The sequence below is a fragment of the Moschus berezovskii genome, chromosome 16 (genome assembly GCF_049115385.1).
Source record: "Moschus berezovskii isolate FMDL1 chromosome 16, NW_MosBer_1.0, whole genome shotgun sequence".
Taxonomy (NCBI): Eukaryota; Metazoa; Chordata; class Mammalia; order Artiodactyla; family Moschidae; genus Moschus; species Moschus berezovskii.
In genome coordinates, this window is record NC_142475.1 from 36,569,539 (window position 1) to 36,585,364 (window position 15,826).

Below are 15,826 nucleotides of genomic sequence, written 5' to 3' on the forward strand. Positions count from 1 at the left end.
GATTATCATACCAAGTGAGGTAACTCAGAGAAAGAGAAATATCACGTGATATCACTTATAAATGGAATCTAAGATACAAATCAACATATCCATTAAACAAAAACAACCTCAGGGCTTCCCTGGTGGTCCAGTGGTTGAGAATCCATCTGCCAAGGCAGGAGACACAGGTTCAATCCCTGCTTCAGGAAGATCCCACATGCCTTGAGGTAACAAAGCCTGTGAGCAACAACTACTGAACCCACATCCTTAGAGCCCATGCTTTGGAACAAGAAAAGCAACTGTAATGAGAAAACTGCACACTGCTGCATAGCAGCAAACACCCGGTGCAATTTAAAAAATTAAATAAATAAATAAAATTTTGAACAGACAAACAAAGAACAGCAGCCCCATAGAGAACAGACCCATGGTTGCAGTAGGGGAGGGAAGGAATTGGGAGTTTTGGATAAGCAGAGGCAAACTATTATATATAAGATGGATAAACAACAAGGTCATACTGGATAGCACAGGGAACAATTTTCTGTGACAAAGCATAATGGGAAAGAATATGAAAAAGAAGATACATTACTTTGCCTACAAAGGTCTGTATATTCAAAGTAATGGTTTTTCCAGTAGTCATCACATACAGATGTGATAGTTGGACCATAAAGGCTGAGCACTGAAGAACTGATACTTCTGAACTGTTGTGCTAGAAAAGACTCTTGAGAGTTCCTTGAACAGTAAGGAGATCAAACTGGTCAATCCTAAAGGAAATCAACCCTGAATATTCATTGGAAGAACTGATGCTGAAACTGGAACTCCAATACCTTGGCCACCTGATGAGAAGAATAGACTCACTGGAAAAGACCCTGATGCTGGAAAAGATTGAAGGCAGGAAAAGGTGGCAATGGAGAAAGAGATGGTTGGGTAGCCTCACCGACTCAATGGACATGAGTTTGAGCAAACTCTGGGAGATAGGGAAGAACAGGGAAGCCTAGCGAGCTGTCGCCCAGGGTCTCAAAGAGTCAGACACGACTTAGCAACTGAACAAAAAGAGCAGTGTATAACTGAGTCACTTTGTGAAGAAATTAACACAACATTGTAAATTAGATATACTACAATCACTTTTTAAAGGATCTAGGTGGCAGAAATTATGATGATCTAGTCACAGTTTTGTTGATGAAAATCAAATCCTTCTTTCTGTTGTTACTGGTGGTGGTCTTTAAGCCAGGAAGCACACATCAGATTGGGCAATCATGGATCACATGGTCACTCCTGAGCCAAGGAACGTCAGTCTTTATATGGATGACAGAAAGGCAGCTCCTTAAAAGCAAAATTAGGCTGCTGATACTAGAAAGAAGGACAACGGATGCCAAATGGTCCTTCAAGGACCGAGGTAGTAAGGTGCTCAGGTAGCATCTGTCTCTTGCCCGGCTGCCAGAAATCGACATGTCTAGGAGCACGTATGTAAAACAGTGCTGCACAACCTCTTCACAGCCCATTTTCAAACATTGTCTGCACTGAAAGGATTATAAGGCACAACCAAGGTTAAAGTGTCCAGTAATCATTACAACAGCAATCATCAAGACAGCATCAAAGGCACCAGTGGCCAACAAGAGCCCAAAGTTATCATACTCTTCCCTGGCCTGCCCTTTAGACTCTGGGCCATCTGGGAGACGCTGTCTACTGCCTGGAAAGAGTTCCTTTTTATCCTCATAAAGCAGTCGTCTTTTGTCTCAGTAAAGAAACTTTTTGTGGGTTGATAGTAAGCTCCACATCTTCCTTCTTATTCACAGCTCTTCACCAAATTCCATGTCCCTTCTCAGCCCAAGGTGCCATCTGGCAGTCTTGCTAAGACACCAGCACCTGTAAGAACACCTCCTGGAAGTCTTTGTGTGTATTATGTGTAGACGCTGCCCTGAGAATTCACTTACTCCACAATGTGGAATTTGGGTCAGTTTTAGCTAAGCTGGATCTTGATTTCCTGGAGTTCCTCCCTTGTATAGTTCCAGGTCAAGACTGGTTACAGGAAAGATTTGGGTGCGATTTGGTGAGGCTGAAGTGAAGCAGCAGCCACTGTGCTCTGTCATCATTGGTTCGAAGTGATGAGCAGGGGCAAAGGTGCTGGTAGTTTCCAGTTTATTCTTGATTCCCCCTCTTCCAAGTCCAGCTCTCCATCCCAACTGCTTCCCCTGCTGACCAAAAGTGACCTCAGCCTAAGGTTACCAGATTCAGCAAATAAAGATACAGAGACATTGAGCTGAATTTGGATTTCACATAAGCAGCAATTTTTAAAAGGTGTTTATTTGGGACATACTTGTATACCCCAAATTATTTGTTGTTTATCTGAAATTCAAATTTAACTGAGCATTCTGCATTTTATAATTCTTAATATATAGGCCTACCTCCAGGGTCTCTCCTGAAAACTCACAGAGGCATCAGCCACAAAAGCCAACAACCTCCATAGACTTCTACACAGTTGGAGGTGCTTAGCTTCTGGAAATCTCCTGCTCATTCACCCAGACCCAGGAATCTGTTTAAAAACTTTTTCTTGAACTTTACTCCCCAGATTCTTCCCACAGTGTATAAGGTTGAGTTCCTGCAATGCAATTCAACACTCATTGGGTTCTACTCCCTGACTAAACACTAACACTCATTCTGACATCAGGAGGAAAGTGCTATTATTCCCTTTCAACCGGAATAGAAACTGTGGCACAAAGAGGTAAAGGTACTTGCTCAAAGTGACACTCCTGATAAGCAGTGAAAAGTGAGTGTGTTAGTTGCTCAGCTGTGTCCAGCTCTTTGCAACCCCATGAACTAGGGCCCACCAGGCTCCTCTGTCTATGGGATTCTCCAGGCAAGAATACTGGAGTGGGTTGCCATGCTCTCCTCCAGGGGATCTTTCCAACCCAGGGATCAAACCCAGATCTCCCGCATTACAGGTAGATGCTTTACTGTCTGAGCCACCAGGGAAGCCCATTATGAACATCTAGTATACGTCATATATACATATAAATATAGACTATATAGCTTATATAACATAAAATGTGAATTTCAAATATTATATTTCAGATACATGCAAACTATGTAACCACATACTAGTTACTAGATAGTCAGATTATATAGAGTATTTAGCTCCAAAACTTCATAGAAACTGATTTTTAAACTCTTTTCACTGGTGGGTATCAAAATGTCACTTGTGTGCAATTGAAAACATATATACACATGTACATTTTCTCAACAGTATACATTTGGTATTTTGACATCCATTAGTAACAACAGTTGAAAAATCAGTTTCTATAAAACTGTAGAGCTAAACTGTCATTTAAACAAAAAGGAGTGAGTGAAACTGCTTTTAGGGTAATACTGGTGACTACTGATGACGCCAAAGGAAAAAAAAAAAAAGACTGAGCTCATTAATGTTCAAATGAGGATGCCTTAGAATTGAGGTTAATAAGTTCTTGGTGTGGGAGGATCCCTGAGACAGTTTAAAGCTGTGAAACAAATTCAATGTTTAGAACAAAATGATAGATAATTCTACTTAATGAGTACACAGCAGACTAATTATTGTAATGAAATATGTTTAATTAAAAAGATGTCTGCTTTCTAATGATTTTACTGACTGTAAACTAGTTTAGAAAACCCCGAAGGTTGATAAAGACAATACACATAAAGGCTGTAGAGAACATTTACACAAGGAGGGTAAATATATTTGTTTATCACTGTAGTTTAAAGTTAACATTATACCACTCCTAGGTTCTTCTTATTTTTATTTTTTCTCTTTTGGCTGCTCTGTGCAGCATGTGAGATCTTAGTTCTCCAACCAGGAATTGAACCCATGCCCCCTGCAATGGAAGCTCGAAGTCTTAACTACTCTATCATCAGGGAAGTCTCCTAGGCTCTTTTAATATAGTATTCCAGATTCTTTAAGGCAATGCTTAGCTCAATGGAGAAGAAACTACTCGGAAATGAAGAAAGTTGTAGAAAAACCATTTTAATATATTTTAATATGAATTTGGAGAGAATACACTTTCATACACATTTGTAGAAAAATGTGAAATGCTAAACACATGTGCCTGAATGCATGCTTAGTCACTTCAGTTGTGTCTGACTCTTGCGACCCTATGGACTGTAGCCTGCCAGGCTCTGTCCATGGGATTCTCCAGGCAAGAATACTGGAGTGGGTTACCAGGCCCTCCTCCAAGGGATATTCCTGACCCAGGGATTGAACCTGCATCTCCAGATGGATTCTTTACCACTGAGCCACCGGGGAAGTCCTCATTCAGGATATCGGCGCTTACATCCATTCATAGAATGAAAAGTTCAACCAAGCCCTTACAGCTCCAATTTGTGGTGGGACTTAGGAATAAGGTAAAAAGCACATTTTCAGCACCACTGATGGTACAGTGGACAGGGTGTACTTAAAGCACCTAAAGGAGAGTAGAAATGAGAGTTTCCTTCCAGGGCTACAAAACACGTGACTGATTTTGCCTCTTGATTCCTATGAGCATATAATAGTGTGCGTGTGAGTATGGGTAGTGTTATCAGACAGACCTTCGAGAAAATTTAAGTGTGGGGGATAATCCATCATAATTCATTCTGGGCATTTCCTGTCCTGAAACCAGCTGCTTCTCTTGCCTCTTTCTGAATGGTAGGATAGAAGCAGTATTGTTCTGGAAGCAAGGGTGTGCTGGGGCCAGCCCATACCTGCTCATCAGAGCTGACTCAAATTTTTAAGAAACTTGCAAGCCGCTTATTGTACACAGCCATCATTAAAATTTAACTTGTATAAGCGTACAGGTAGATAAATTATACTCAAAATACAGATAACAAATACTCAACAATACCTAATTATTTGGCAGTCTTTTGTTATCTAAGTTCTTGGGGTTATCTCCACTTACTATATGTGTACAAAGAATATACTACCTACTGCTATACATCGCTTTATAACTCCACTTTCAGTGATTTCATGTTGGTAGTTTGACCATGGTGGAAATATTTGCACCATGGAAAACAACATGCACTATAAATCGAAGCGCCCCTCTGCCCTGGATGGAAATGGAGTCATGTTTTAAAAAGCCCACTTTTGGAGGGTGGCACTTGAGCTACTGTGTGGAGCAGAGCAAAGTGGTAACCGGTGAGTCTGCAGAAGAAACCAGATGTGATCTAAATAGGTTGTCACTCTACAGAAGCTAGAGAAAAATCAAGATCTTGGCTAGGAGCTATTGAGATGAGAACTTTGAAAAGCAAACAAAGCAAGAAGCTGTAAAGAATTGGGTGGGGGTTGAAACTACAGAAATGGACTGAAGTAAGTAGATTAGAAGGTTTTATAAGGCAGATCCTAGGCATGGACAGGGAAGATGCGTTTAAAGCCAGAATACTGATCTCTGCATTTACCCTACCTCACTTCAAACAAAACCCTGTTTTTTCCTGAAAGTCTCTCTTCTTTCTATATTCTTAGATTTTAAACCTTCAATGTTTGATCTCATATTAAAAAGGAAAGTAGCCAAATTTAAAAATTTACATAGAGGTACTGCTGCTGCTGCTGCTGCTGCTAAGTCGCTTCAGTCGTGTCCGACTCTGTGCGACCCCATAGACAGTAGCCCACCAGGCTTCCCCGTCCCTGGGATTCTCCAGGCAAGAACACTGGAGTGGGTTGCCATTTCCTTCTCCAATGCATGAAAGTGAAAAGTGAAAGTGAAGTCGTTCAGTTGTGTCCGACTCTTAGCGACCCAGTGGGCTGCAGCCTTCCAGGCTCCTCCGCCCATGGGATTTCCCAGGCAAGAGTACTGGAGTGGGTACATAGAGGTACACTTAACACTTTTAATACTCGAGCAAATCTTATATACACACATACACACCTCTCTGTTCACATGTTCCCCACAACAGGTGAACTAGAAAGGATTTACTAGGAAAAACTATTAGATATAGAATTAGTAGCAAATATATAGGTTCCCAGTTGTTTATTCATTTAACAAGTCCAGATACATGACTTTGATGACCCTAAACCATGAGCTTGTAAGCTGCATGGTAGCATTGGCTTTTACACATTTTAAACTTTTAAGTACTGGTTCTTTCCTGGTATGATTCCGTGATGCAGTGTGGCAGAAACTGAACTTCAACTGTATCCTACCCATTTAGGATTCGCAAGATGTGGGATGTTTAGATCACATCTGGTTTCTTCTGCAGACTCACCGGTTACCATTTGCCTTGGTGCTGGGGTTCAGACCTTACAGTTCCAGTTAGATGATACACCAGACTAGCAGTAGGACTTTCAACATCAAGGTTTACGCCTGGAAAAGCATCAGTCCTTCAACCAAAGGTTGATGTCCAAGCCTTACTTTTGACTAGATTTGCTCACCCGGAGAACTGAACCATGGCCAGCTACCAGGCAGTTTGCAGACAGTCAGATTCTTTTCTGGGAGGCTAGTTGGCAGGGATTTATCTTTATTTCTCAATTAAGAACTGACTCATTGAAAAAGACCCTGATGCAGGAACAGATTGAAGGCAGGAGGAGAAGGGGACAACAGAGGATGAGATGGTTGGATGGCATCACCAACTCAATGGACATGAGTTTGTGCAAATTCCAGGAGATGGTGAAGGACAAGGAAGACTGGCATGTTGCAATCCTTGAGGTCGCAAAGAGTCGAACAAAACTTAATGACTAAACAACAACAACAACTCATTGACATAAGCCTGGAATGTGAGAGATTCTAGGAATGTAAAAAATAAGTTCATCAACACATCAATTAGTCACTGTTGGACGGAAATTCAAGGATATTTTTTTAAAGAAAAAAGGTCTTTGGCTTCCTATTTCCTAATCATTCTGGTATATCTCATCCTCCTACCAGAAATGTTATTAGCAAATTAATACCCTTTTATCAACACCTAGAACAAAAGATTTATTTTTTTCCCAGAGTGCCAGCTTTTCCAAGGGAAAGAAGGCTGATTTATCGTTGACGTCTGTCATGAGTGCTGGGTAGTAAGTACAACACATGCCAAATATTTGTCATGTTATCTAACTTTTCTGTCAATTTTTTTCTCACTTCAAAAAATGTATTTTTGTAGATATCTGTTTGTCTCCTTAGAAACCACAAGCTACTGATTTCTACTACAAGCTTTCAAAGGGCTATGCCTTCATATGTGTGGTAACTGGAGGAAAATTAGCTTAACAGGTGATATCTATCATTGGATAACTTTTTAGTAAAATCAGATCTGATTATGTCTAAGATTTGAAGAACATTGAAGGCACAAATTACCTGGGAAAGATTCCGTTCCCTTTCCTGTGTGATGAGGTACTCAATGCAAAATTGGCTATCCAAAATGGTTTTATTGTTTTTTTTTTTTGTAAAATATTGGCAACACTACCCTTTTCTGTCTTTATAAATACCAATCCTTTTTTCTGTGGATTGTAAAGTCATTTTCTATTGGATAACTTTAAACAATTATCAAAATGAAGAACCAATATCAAATATATATGTGTGTGTTTAAGTGTTAGTGTTAGTCACTTAGTAGTGTCTTTGACTCTTTACAACCCCATGACTGTAGCCTGCCAGGCTCCTCTGTCCATGGAATTCTTCAGGCAATAATACTGGAGTGGATAGCCATTCCCTTCACCAGGGAATCTTCCCAACTCAGGGATCAAACCTGGGACTCCTGCATCGCAAGATTCTTTACTATCTGAGCCATGAGGGAAGCCCATATATGTATATAAATACACATACATACATCCTTTTCAGGAATAATTTCTATGATGAATTATTAATGATGTTTAATACTTATCAGATACTTTGTGATAGGTACTACAATAAATGATCCATGTATATGAGCCAATCTGCAGAATAATACTGCCTCCCTATAGAAGTATAGTTAAAAATATAGAGACCAGGGATTAATGATAATAAACATCTATAAAATGCAAAATTAAAATGTTTTCCTCTAAGTTTAATAAATTTGTATACCTTTCACCATGCTTAGCAAAATAATTGAGCACTCACTAAATATTCCAGCACAAGCTGGAATCAAGATTGCTGGGAGAAATATCAATAACCTCAGATAAGCAGATGACACTACCCTTATGGCAGAAGGTGAAGAGGAACTAAAAAGCCTCTTGATGAAAGTGAAAGAGGAGAGTGAAAAGGTTGGCTTGAAGCTCAACATTCAGAAAACGAAGATCATGGCATCTATTCCCATCACTTCATGGGAAATAGATGGGGAAACAGTGAAAACAGTGTCAGACTTTATTTTTGGGGGCTCCAAAATCACTGCAGATGCTGATTGCAGCCAGGAAATTAAAAGACGCTTACTCCTTGGAAGGAAAGTTATGACCAACCTTGATAGTATATTAAAAAGCAGAGACATTACTTTGCCAACCAAGGTCCGTCTAGTCAAGGCTATGGTTTTTCTCATGGTCATGTATGGATGTGAGAGTTGGACTGTGAAGAAAGCTGATCGCCGAAGAATTGATGCTTTTGAACTGTGGTGTTGGAGAAGACTTGAGAGTCCCTTGTACTGCAAGGAGATCCAACCAGTCCATTCTAAAGGAGATCAGTCCTGGGTGTTCATTGGAGGGACTGATGCTAAAGCTGAAACTGCAATACTTTGGCCACCTCATGCGACGAGTTGACTCACTGGAAAAGACTCTGATGCTAGGAAAGGTTGGGGGCGGGAGGAGAAGGGGACAACAGAGAATGAGATGGCTAGATGGCATCACCGACTCTGTGGACATGAGTTTGAGTGAACTCCGGGATTTGGTTGATGGACAGGGAGGCCTGGCGTGCTGTGATTCATGGGGTCACGGAGAGTCGGACATGACTGAGCGACTGAACTGAACTGAACTATTTATCGGAACATCATATTTGTGAGCATTCTACAATTCAAAATCTTATCTTCTATTTCATCTTACCTCACAAAAACCTAGAAGGTGGAGAAATACAGGAAAATAACCTCCATTTTATGGATGAGGAATGAGCCTCAGGAAAGTTAATTGGTTTGTTCAAGACAAGTGAGTCTCTTTGCTCGGAATTTCTAATTTTACTCCCTTATCCCACTGCTCTCTCATTCATTGTTGGATGGTTTCAGCATTTGAGTGTCAATTTATTCTTTACCTGAGTTATCTTTTTAAAGCTTGTGTTTCATAAGTTTAGTCTCACACCCTAACCTTGCACTGTGCTTATCGGGTCATTAGGATAAAGTTCATAGGCTTAAGCATGATGTAGAAGGCTCTAGAAAGAAACCAAACCTTTACCTAACTCCCTGGCTTCATTTCAAAGTCCACTGATTTCACTCCATTTCTGAACACCAAGCTCCTTCTTGAATGAAGGTCCTCATACATGCTCTTCCCTTTATTTATAACATTTTCCTTCTCTACCCTTTGGTCAAGCCAGCTTTTATTCATCATTTGGGTTTATGATTAAGCCATTTAACTTTCCCCAACTTCTCTCATTAGAAGACTCTTTGTTATTATCTTACGTATGCTCAATATATACAGAAAGCATTTATCAAGGTCTTTTTTGCTGTGTTGTGGAGGGACCAATTCCTTATCTGGTCAGTTTCCCAAAGTACAAGTTATAGTGAGAAAGAAAGCTTACTTCCATGGTAGAGGGCTAAAAGAAGACACTCATGTTCTCAGATTTCCTTTCATCTACAGTGCAGATGAATGTGCTAGGTTTAGCAAATTAGATACACCTTCCAGGTTCAAATGAGAAGCTAATAACTCAAAGAAGCATAAGCAAAAGAAGATTTATTCCAGGACTTCTCTAGTGGTCCAGTGGCTAAGAATTCGCCTTGCAATGCAAGGGACACCAGTTCCATCCCTGGTCTTGGAAGATTCCACATGCTGCGGAGCAGCTAGATCCGTGGGCCACAACTACTGAGGCTGTGCTTTAGAGTCCAGAAACTGCAACTACTGAAGGCCTCATACCTGTGCTTCACAATAAGGGAAGCCCCCTCAACAAGAAGCCCATGCACCTCAACAAGAGAGTAGCTCCCGCTCTCTGCAGCTAGAAAAAGTCCCTGTGTAGCAACAAAGACCCAGCACAGCCAATAAATAAATAAATATTATTTTAAAAGGTTTATTCCAAAGTGGTGAGAGTGGCTGACATTCAGTTTTGAGGGATTAAGAGCACTGGGGCTGATGTAGAATCTTTGATCCAGTTCTGCCAATGTAAGCAGTGCCAAGTCATGGATTCCAGTGATTGGTGGAGTTGCAAGTAGTGCCCCCCCATTAGATAGTTTTGTAGCTTAATTTGGGCCATGTGCATGCATGCTAAGTCACTTTAGCCATGTTCAACTTTGTGACCCTGTGACCATGTTCAACTCTTTGTGACCGTGTGGACCATAGCCCGACTGTCTCCTCAGTCCATGGGATTCTCCAGGCAATAATACTGGAGTGGGTTGCCATGCCCTCCTCCAGGGGATCTTCCCAACCCAGAGATTGGACCGATCTCCTGCATTGCAGGAGGATTCTTTACCATCTGAGTCACCAGGGAAACCACCCACCATTATTCCCATCCAGTTTCTGAGCTTGGCTTCCCAAATGTCCTGCCAAATCTATAAACTACCTCATGTCTTTTCATGTGTAATGTAGTAAATTACATTTCTGTTTAAGTCAGGTTCATTTTCTGCTGCTTGCAATTTAAAACCTTGAAAAGACATTTTTGCTTTTAGTAGCCTTATGATTTAGATCAAAAAAAGAAGAACTGAAGGCATTGTGAAAGATGTGACTTTCAGGAAAAACCTTGAAATATAGATGCAAAGGTTGTAGGAGGGATTATTCAAGGGACTAGACAATTGGAAGTATGAACAAAGACACAGAGGTTGGAATAATCAGAGTTATGAGAAATTTGTGTTTTACCTAGAATTTAATATGTGTGTTAGTCTCTCAGTTGTGTCAGACTCTTTGCAACCCCATGGACTGTAGCCCGTGAGGCTCCTCTGTCTATGGGATTCTCCAGGCAAGAATACTGGAGTGGATTGCCATTTCCTTCTCCAAGAATTTAATGTATCCATCTATTATTGAGAGAAGAGTAATGAGATAGCTGACTCTAATTGTGGGTTTCTCTATTTCTCCTTGTATTCTATTATTTTTGCATCACTTATTTTCAAAATTCTGTTATAAAGTGCACAAATACTAGGAGTTTTTAAGTCCTCATAATAAACTGACTCTTCTATCATTATTAAATAACACCCTGGTAAATAACAGTTCTGGTGAAAAAAATTTGGCATTGAAACCTATTTAGTATGATATTAATATAGCCCCCAGGTTGTCTTCTGATTGCTTTTATTATGATGTGTTTATTATATTATTGAATGGTATTTTTCTGCAAATAGAATTTTCGGTTGACAGTTTTTCCTTTTTTCTCTTTTTTTCTCCTAGTAGTTTATAAGTGCTGTTCTACCCCTTGCTTGCATTGTTTCCAATGAGAAGTTTGTTGCATTCTTTGTTTCTCTGTATGTCATGTGTCTTTTATACTGGTTACTTTGAAAATTTTATTATTGTTTGTAAGAAATTTGATTAAGATGTGTTTTTCTTGTGGATTTTTTCATGTTTTTAACTCCTGAGGTTCACTGAATGAATTAGATCTGTGGATTTAGTTTAGCTAAAATTTGGAAAAATTTCAGCTATTGTTTCTATAAAATTTTTTTCTCTCTCCTCCTTCTGAAACTATAATTACAGGGATAGTGAAACATTTGCAAAAATCCCACTACTCACTATGTTGTTCACTTTTTTAGTCTTTTTCTGCTCTATATGTTTCCATTTTATTTTCTGTCTTCATTTTAACTGATATTTTCCTCTGTGTCTAACCCAGTGCTAATCCTCTGCAGAATTTTTTCTTTATTTTTTTCTCATCTCAGACATCGATACCATGTCTAGAGGTTCAACTTGGGTCCTTTTTACATGACATGCTCAATCTCACTCTATTTAAAAAAAAAAAATGGAATACATTTATAAAAACTGCCAATGTTTTTTCTACAATACAGTCATCTATATCGTTTCTTGGTCTGTTGATTGTGGTTGATTGCTATCCTCATGATGACTCAAATTTTCTGCTTCTTTGCATGCCTGGTAATTTTTAATTGGATGCCAGACATTGTGAACCTTATCTTATTGGGTACTGGACATACTGTATTCCTCAATATTTTTGCTTGGTCTGTGATTCAGCTAATAGAAAATGGTCTGAGCATTTTGAGGCTTTTTAAAAATCTCTGTAAGGGAAGACCAGAGCAGCCTGCTGTCTAGGGTTGACTTTGCCCCAGTACTAAGGAAATGCTTATCAGAATACTCTATCCATGCATGCTCAGTCATGCAGTCATGTCTGACTCTTTAAAACCCCAATGACTGTAGCCTGCCAGCTCTTCTGTGCATGGAATTCTCCAGGCAAGAATAATGGAGTGGGTTACCATTTTCTTCTCCAGGGGATCTTCCCGACCCAGGGATAGAACCTGTATTGCCTGCATTGGCAGGCGGATTCTATACCATTGAGCCATTAATTAGGCAACTTTACACTCCGGATTGTGGACACATGAACTATTCCTGTCCCTGTGTAAATTCCTGAGATTACTCCTCTGCTCCTTTGGAATGCTTCTTCCTTCAACTCAGATTAGTTGCCTTTATTTGCTGATAAATATTTGTCTGAAGATTTAAGGGGACCCTTTGCTGACCTTCTAAGCGTTTTCTGTACGCAACTCTTTCCTCTTTGGTGCTCTGTGAACTCTAGTTCTCTCTGCACTTCCCTCCCTTCAAATTCTCAGATTTACCACCTCAACTCATAGAGATAATAGAGACAGCTGTGCTTCACCAGGGTCTTTCTTCCCCTTTGCTGGAAAGTCTATAAGCTGAGAAAATTACAGGGCTCCTGTCATTTCTTTCCCATCTCTACGGGCTCACTATTCTGCATGACTTGATAAGCCACGTCTGAAAATCTGTGTTTCACGTATTTTATTTGGTATTTAGCTGTTTCAGCCAGGAAGGTAAATCCAGTTCTGGTTATTCTTTCAGGGGCAGAAGTCAAGCATTGCTGTTTTGTTGATGAGGGAAACTTGTATATCTTCATAGATGGAGAAAGATCAAGTGTAAAGTAGAAACTGAAAACTGAAGAGAAAGAAGAAACAATTAATGGATTAATTCCCTAAATGAACTACAAAGGGGAAATAATGAAAAGCTGAGATAGAGATAGAAATGCTTCTTTTGAAACAGGAAAACAGGGGGAGAGTAATGGTTATGAAGCAGAGAAATGTAGACACAGAGTTCACTTGGTCAGCTGATATTACTTGAGCCCCTATTATGTAATGTGAATAAAGCTTACCTACTTCCTGCGTGGTGGGAGAGGCGATGGAGGAGGGACAGAGTGCAGTGTGGCTCCCAGCACGAATCCCCCAAACCACTCTTTCCAAATCCTCATTCCCGAGCCTTCTTATTCTTGATAGAAGTGAGAGATGGGTGCCTCGTCTCTTGGTGCTTCCACTGAACTTTTCATTGTTTTGTATCCTGTTTCATAACACTAGCTAAAGAATATGAGACAAGCAATATCTATTTAGTGAAGCAAGAGTTTTTAGTGCAGTAAGCACAACAGGTTAGGGAAACACAGATGGGAGGCAATCCTATATAATATTCAATAGCCAGAGAAATGCTGCCATAATGAATTGGCTCTTAGGACCCAAAGGAGCTATCCTGAAAATAGTTATGGGGTAGAGGAGTGGGAACAAGAAAGGCTGTTCCTTTAGAAGGAAGAGAATGTGTAAAGATCTGGTGGCAAGATAATTTCTGGGACTGTAGGTGGATTAATAAAACCGGTGGAGGACAGAGAATGCATCAGAAGCTACATCCCAGAAAAACCTTGAATGCATTCTGGGGTATTTCAAATGGGCCCTGAGACAGTAGAGAATCCTGAAGGAGTTTTAAGTAGAGTTGTGACTGCAATCAATTTCATGTTTAGATATGATTCTGAGAGCACTGTAGAAAATGCAAAAGAGGGAAAGATGACTATTAGAGAACGGAGAGCGTCCCAAGATAGGGTGAGAACATGGGAATGAAGAGAACTGGATATATCTTGGAGAATAAGACGGTAGAACTGCCAGACCTTGTAACTGGTTAAATATGTGACTACCAAGGGAAACAAACCCTGCTGTTTGTCTTGGATAACTGGATAGATGGAACGTCCTGTTTCCTGTGAAACAAGTATTACTGGTTACAGATCCTAAAACTCCTTGTAAAGCAGGAGAAAGTAGGGAAGGTTGCAATGGCTTAAATTTGTTTTCATACTTTGAACATATTGTCTACTTGTGCCAAGCACAGAGATGGGAGACAGTGAAAGAAGCTATGGGATAATAAGCGAGAGAAGTGGGGGAGGGGCAGTGGAAGAAACTGACACCTCGGAATCCCTGACTAGAGAACATGAATTAATAATGGAAACAAAAGTCTTAAGAGTAGAATCTGAGAGCAGATGCAACTGATGGGTTGATGTGACAGTGTGGACAAATTTATAGTGAAGTACAAAATGGGAGGCAACATGTGAGGCGAGCACAGGATATCTAAAATACTTTCCCATAAGCACGATTTGGATAGGGAAGCCAGAAATGAGAGAATTAGGAGGGAGTTCACTGGAAAAGACTCTGATGCTAGGAAAGGTTGGGGGCGGGAGGAGAAGGGGACGACCGAGAATGAGATGGCTGAATGGCATCACCGACTCTGTGGACATGAGTTTGAGTGAACTCTGGGAGTTGGTGATGGACAGGGAGGCCTGGCGTGCTGTGATTCATGGGGTCGCGGAGAGTCGGACATGACTGAGCGACTGAACTGAACTGAACTGAAAGGCTGGAGGCCAGTGGACTGAGAAACAAGGAAGACTTAGATGGATAGAAGATGTCAACATTCAAGAAAACAGAGGAGTGAAATTCCAAGCAATAAGGTGGTCCAGGTGTGATTCAGGTGTGGTTCAGCTCATTGAAGATAGCAAGAAGTTGTAAGGCAAAAACTTGTTGAAAATGTCATGAACGTGAAGGATAACATTCCAAAACATGGAGTCTAAAAGAAGTCTGTGAGGAAGGTAAAGGCCATGTTGAGGGTCAGTAAACCAGGGAAACAGGATGCGGAAAAACAGAAAAGTGAAGTTGTGCAGAGCTCACAGTCAACTGAATGGAGGAAGGCAGTGCTGAGGGGCCGGGGTGAGAGGAGCGCTTTCCTTTGCTTCCAGAGCTGCTGCCTTCATTAGAAGGAAACTGCTGCCATCAAGAGTAAACAGATCACGGTAGTGGTCATGAGGGAAGAAAACCACTTTAGGAGGAATCCATTTCTTAACAAATAATATATAGGAGGAGACGGGGACGGCAGAGAATGAGATGGCTGGATGGCATCACCGACTCGATGGACATGAGTTCGAGTGAACTCCGGGAGGTGGTGATGGACAGGGAGGCCCGGCGTGCTGTGATTCATGGAGTCGCGGAGAGTCGGACACGACTGAGCGACTGAACTGAACTGAACTGAACTGATGTCACAATAATAGAAGAGGTCTCAATGATATATTTTTTATTCCGCTTGTCATTGTGGAAGCAGGAAGAAAGCAGCTATAGTCCAAGATGGTAGGGGATGCATGGAACAGCAAGGAGGGTGCTAGAAGGGACACAATGAAGTTTTCCCCTTGGTGGTAATTTTAAACAAGCACAATTAAACTCCTCGAAGTCACTGAGCATATTGGAAACTTCAAAGTCATTTTATGCTTTGTTGTTGTTCAGTCACTCATTTGTGTCTGACTCTTTGCGACGCCATGGGCTGCAGCACTCCAGGTTTCCCTGTTCTTCACCATCTCCTGGAGTCTGCTTAAACTCATGTCCATTGAGTCAATGATGCCTT

At 40.7% G+C, this 15,826-nt stretch overlaps 1 long non-coding RNA gene across 2 annotated transcripts in view; it reads right to left on the reverse strand.

Moving 5' to 3' along the window:
* LOC129559918 (uncharacterized) overlaps positions 1-15,826 on the reverse strand; it is a 34,792-nt gene that overhangs the window by 17,438 nt on the left and 1,528 nt on the right. The window contains exons 2-3 of one of the 2 annotated variants that reach the window (XR_008686683.2): positions 13,284-13,482; positions 10,805-13,069 (exon numbers count right to left, since the gene is read on the reverse strand). This is a non-coding gene — a long non-coding RNA (uncharacterized LOC129559918). Of the gene's footprint in view, positions 1-10,804; positions 13,070-13,283; positions 13,483-15,826 lie in introns of those variants that run through there. The other variant, XR_016039345.1, reaches the window with a different exon arrangement.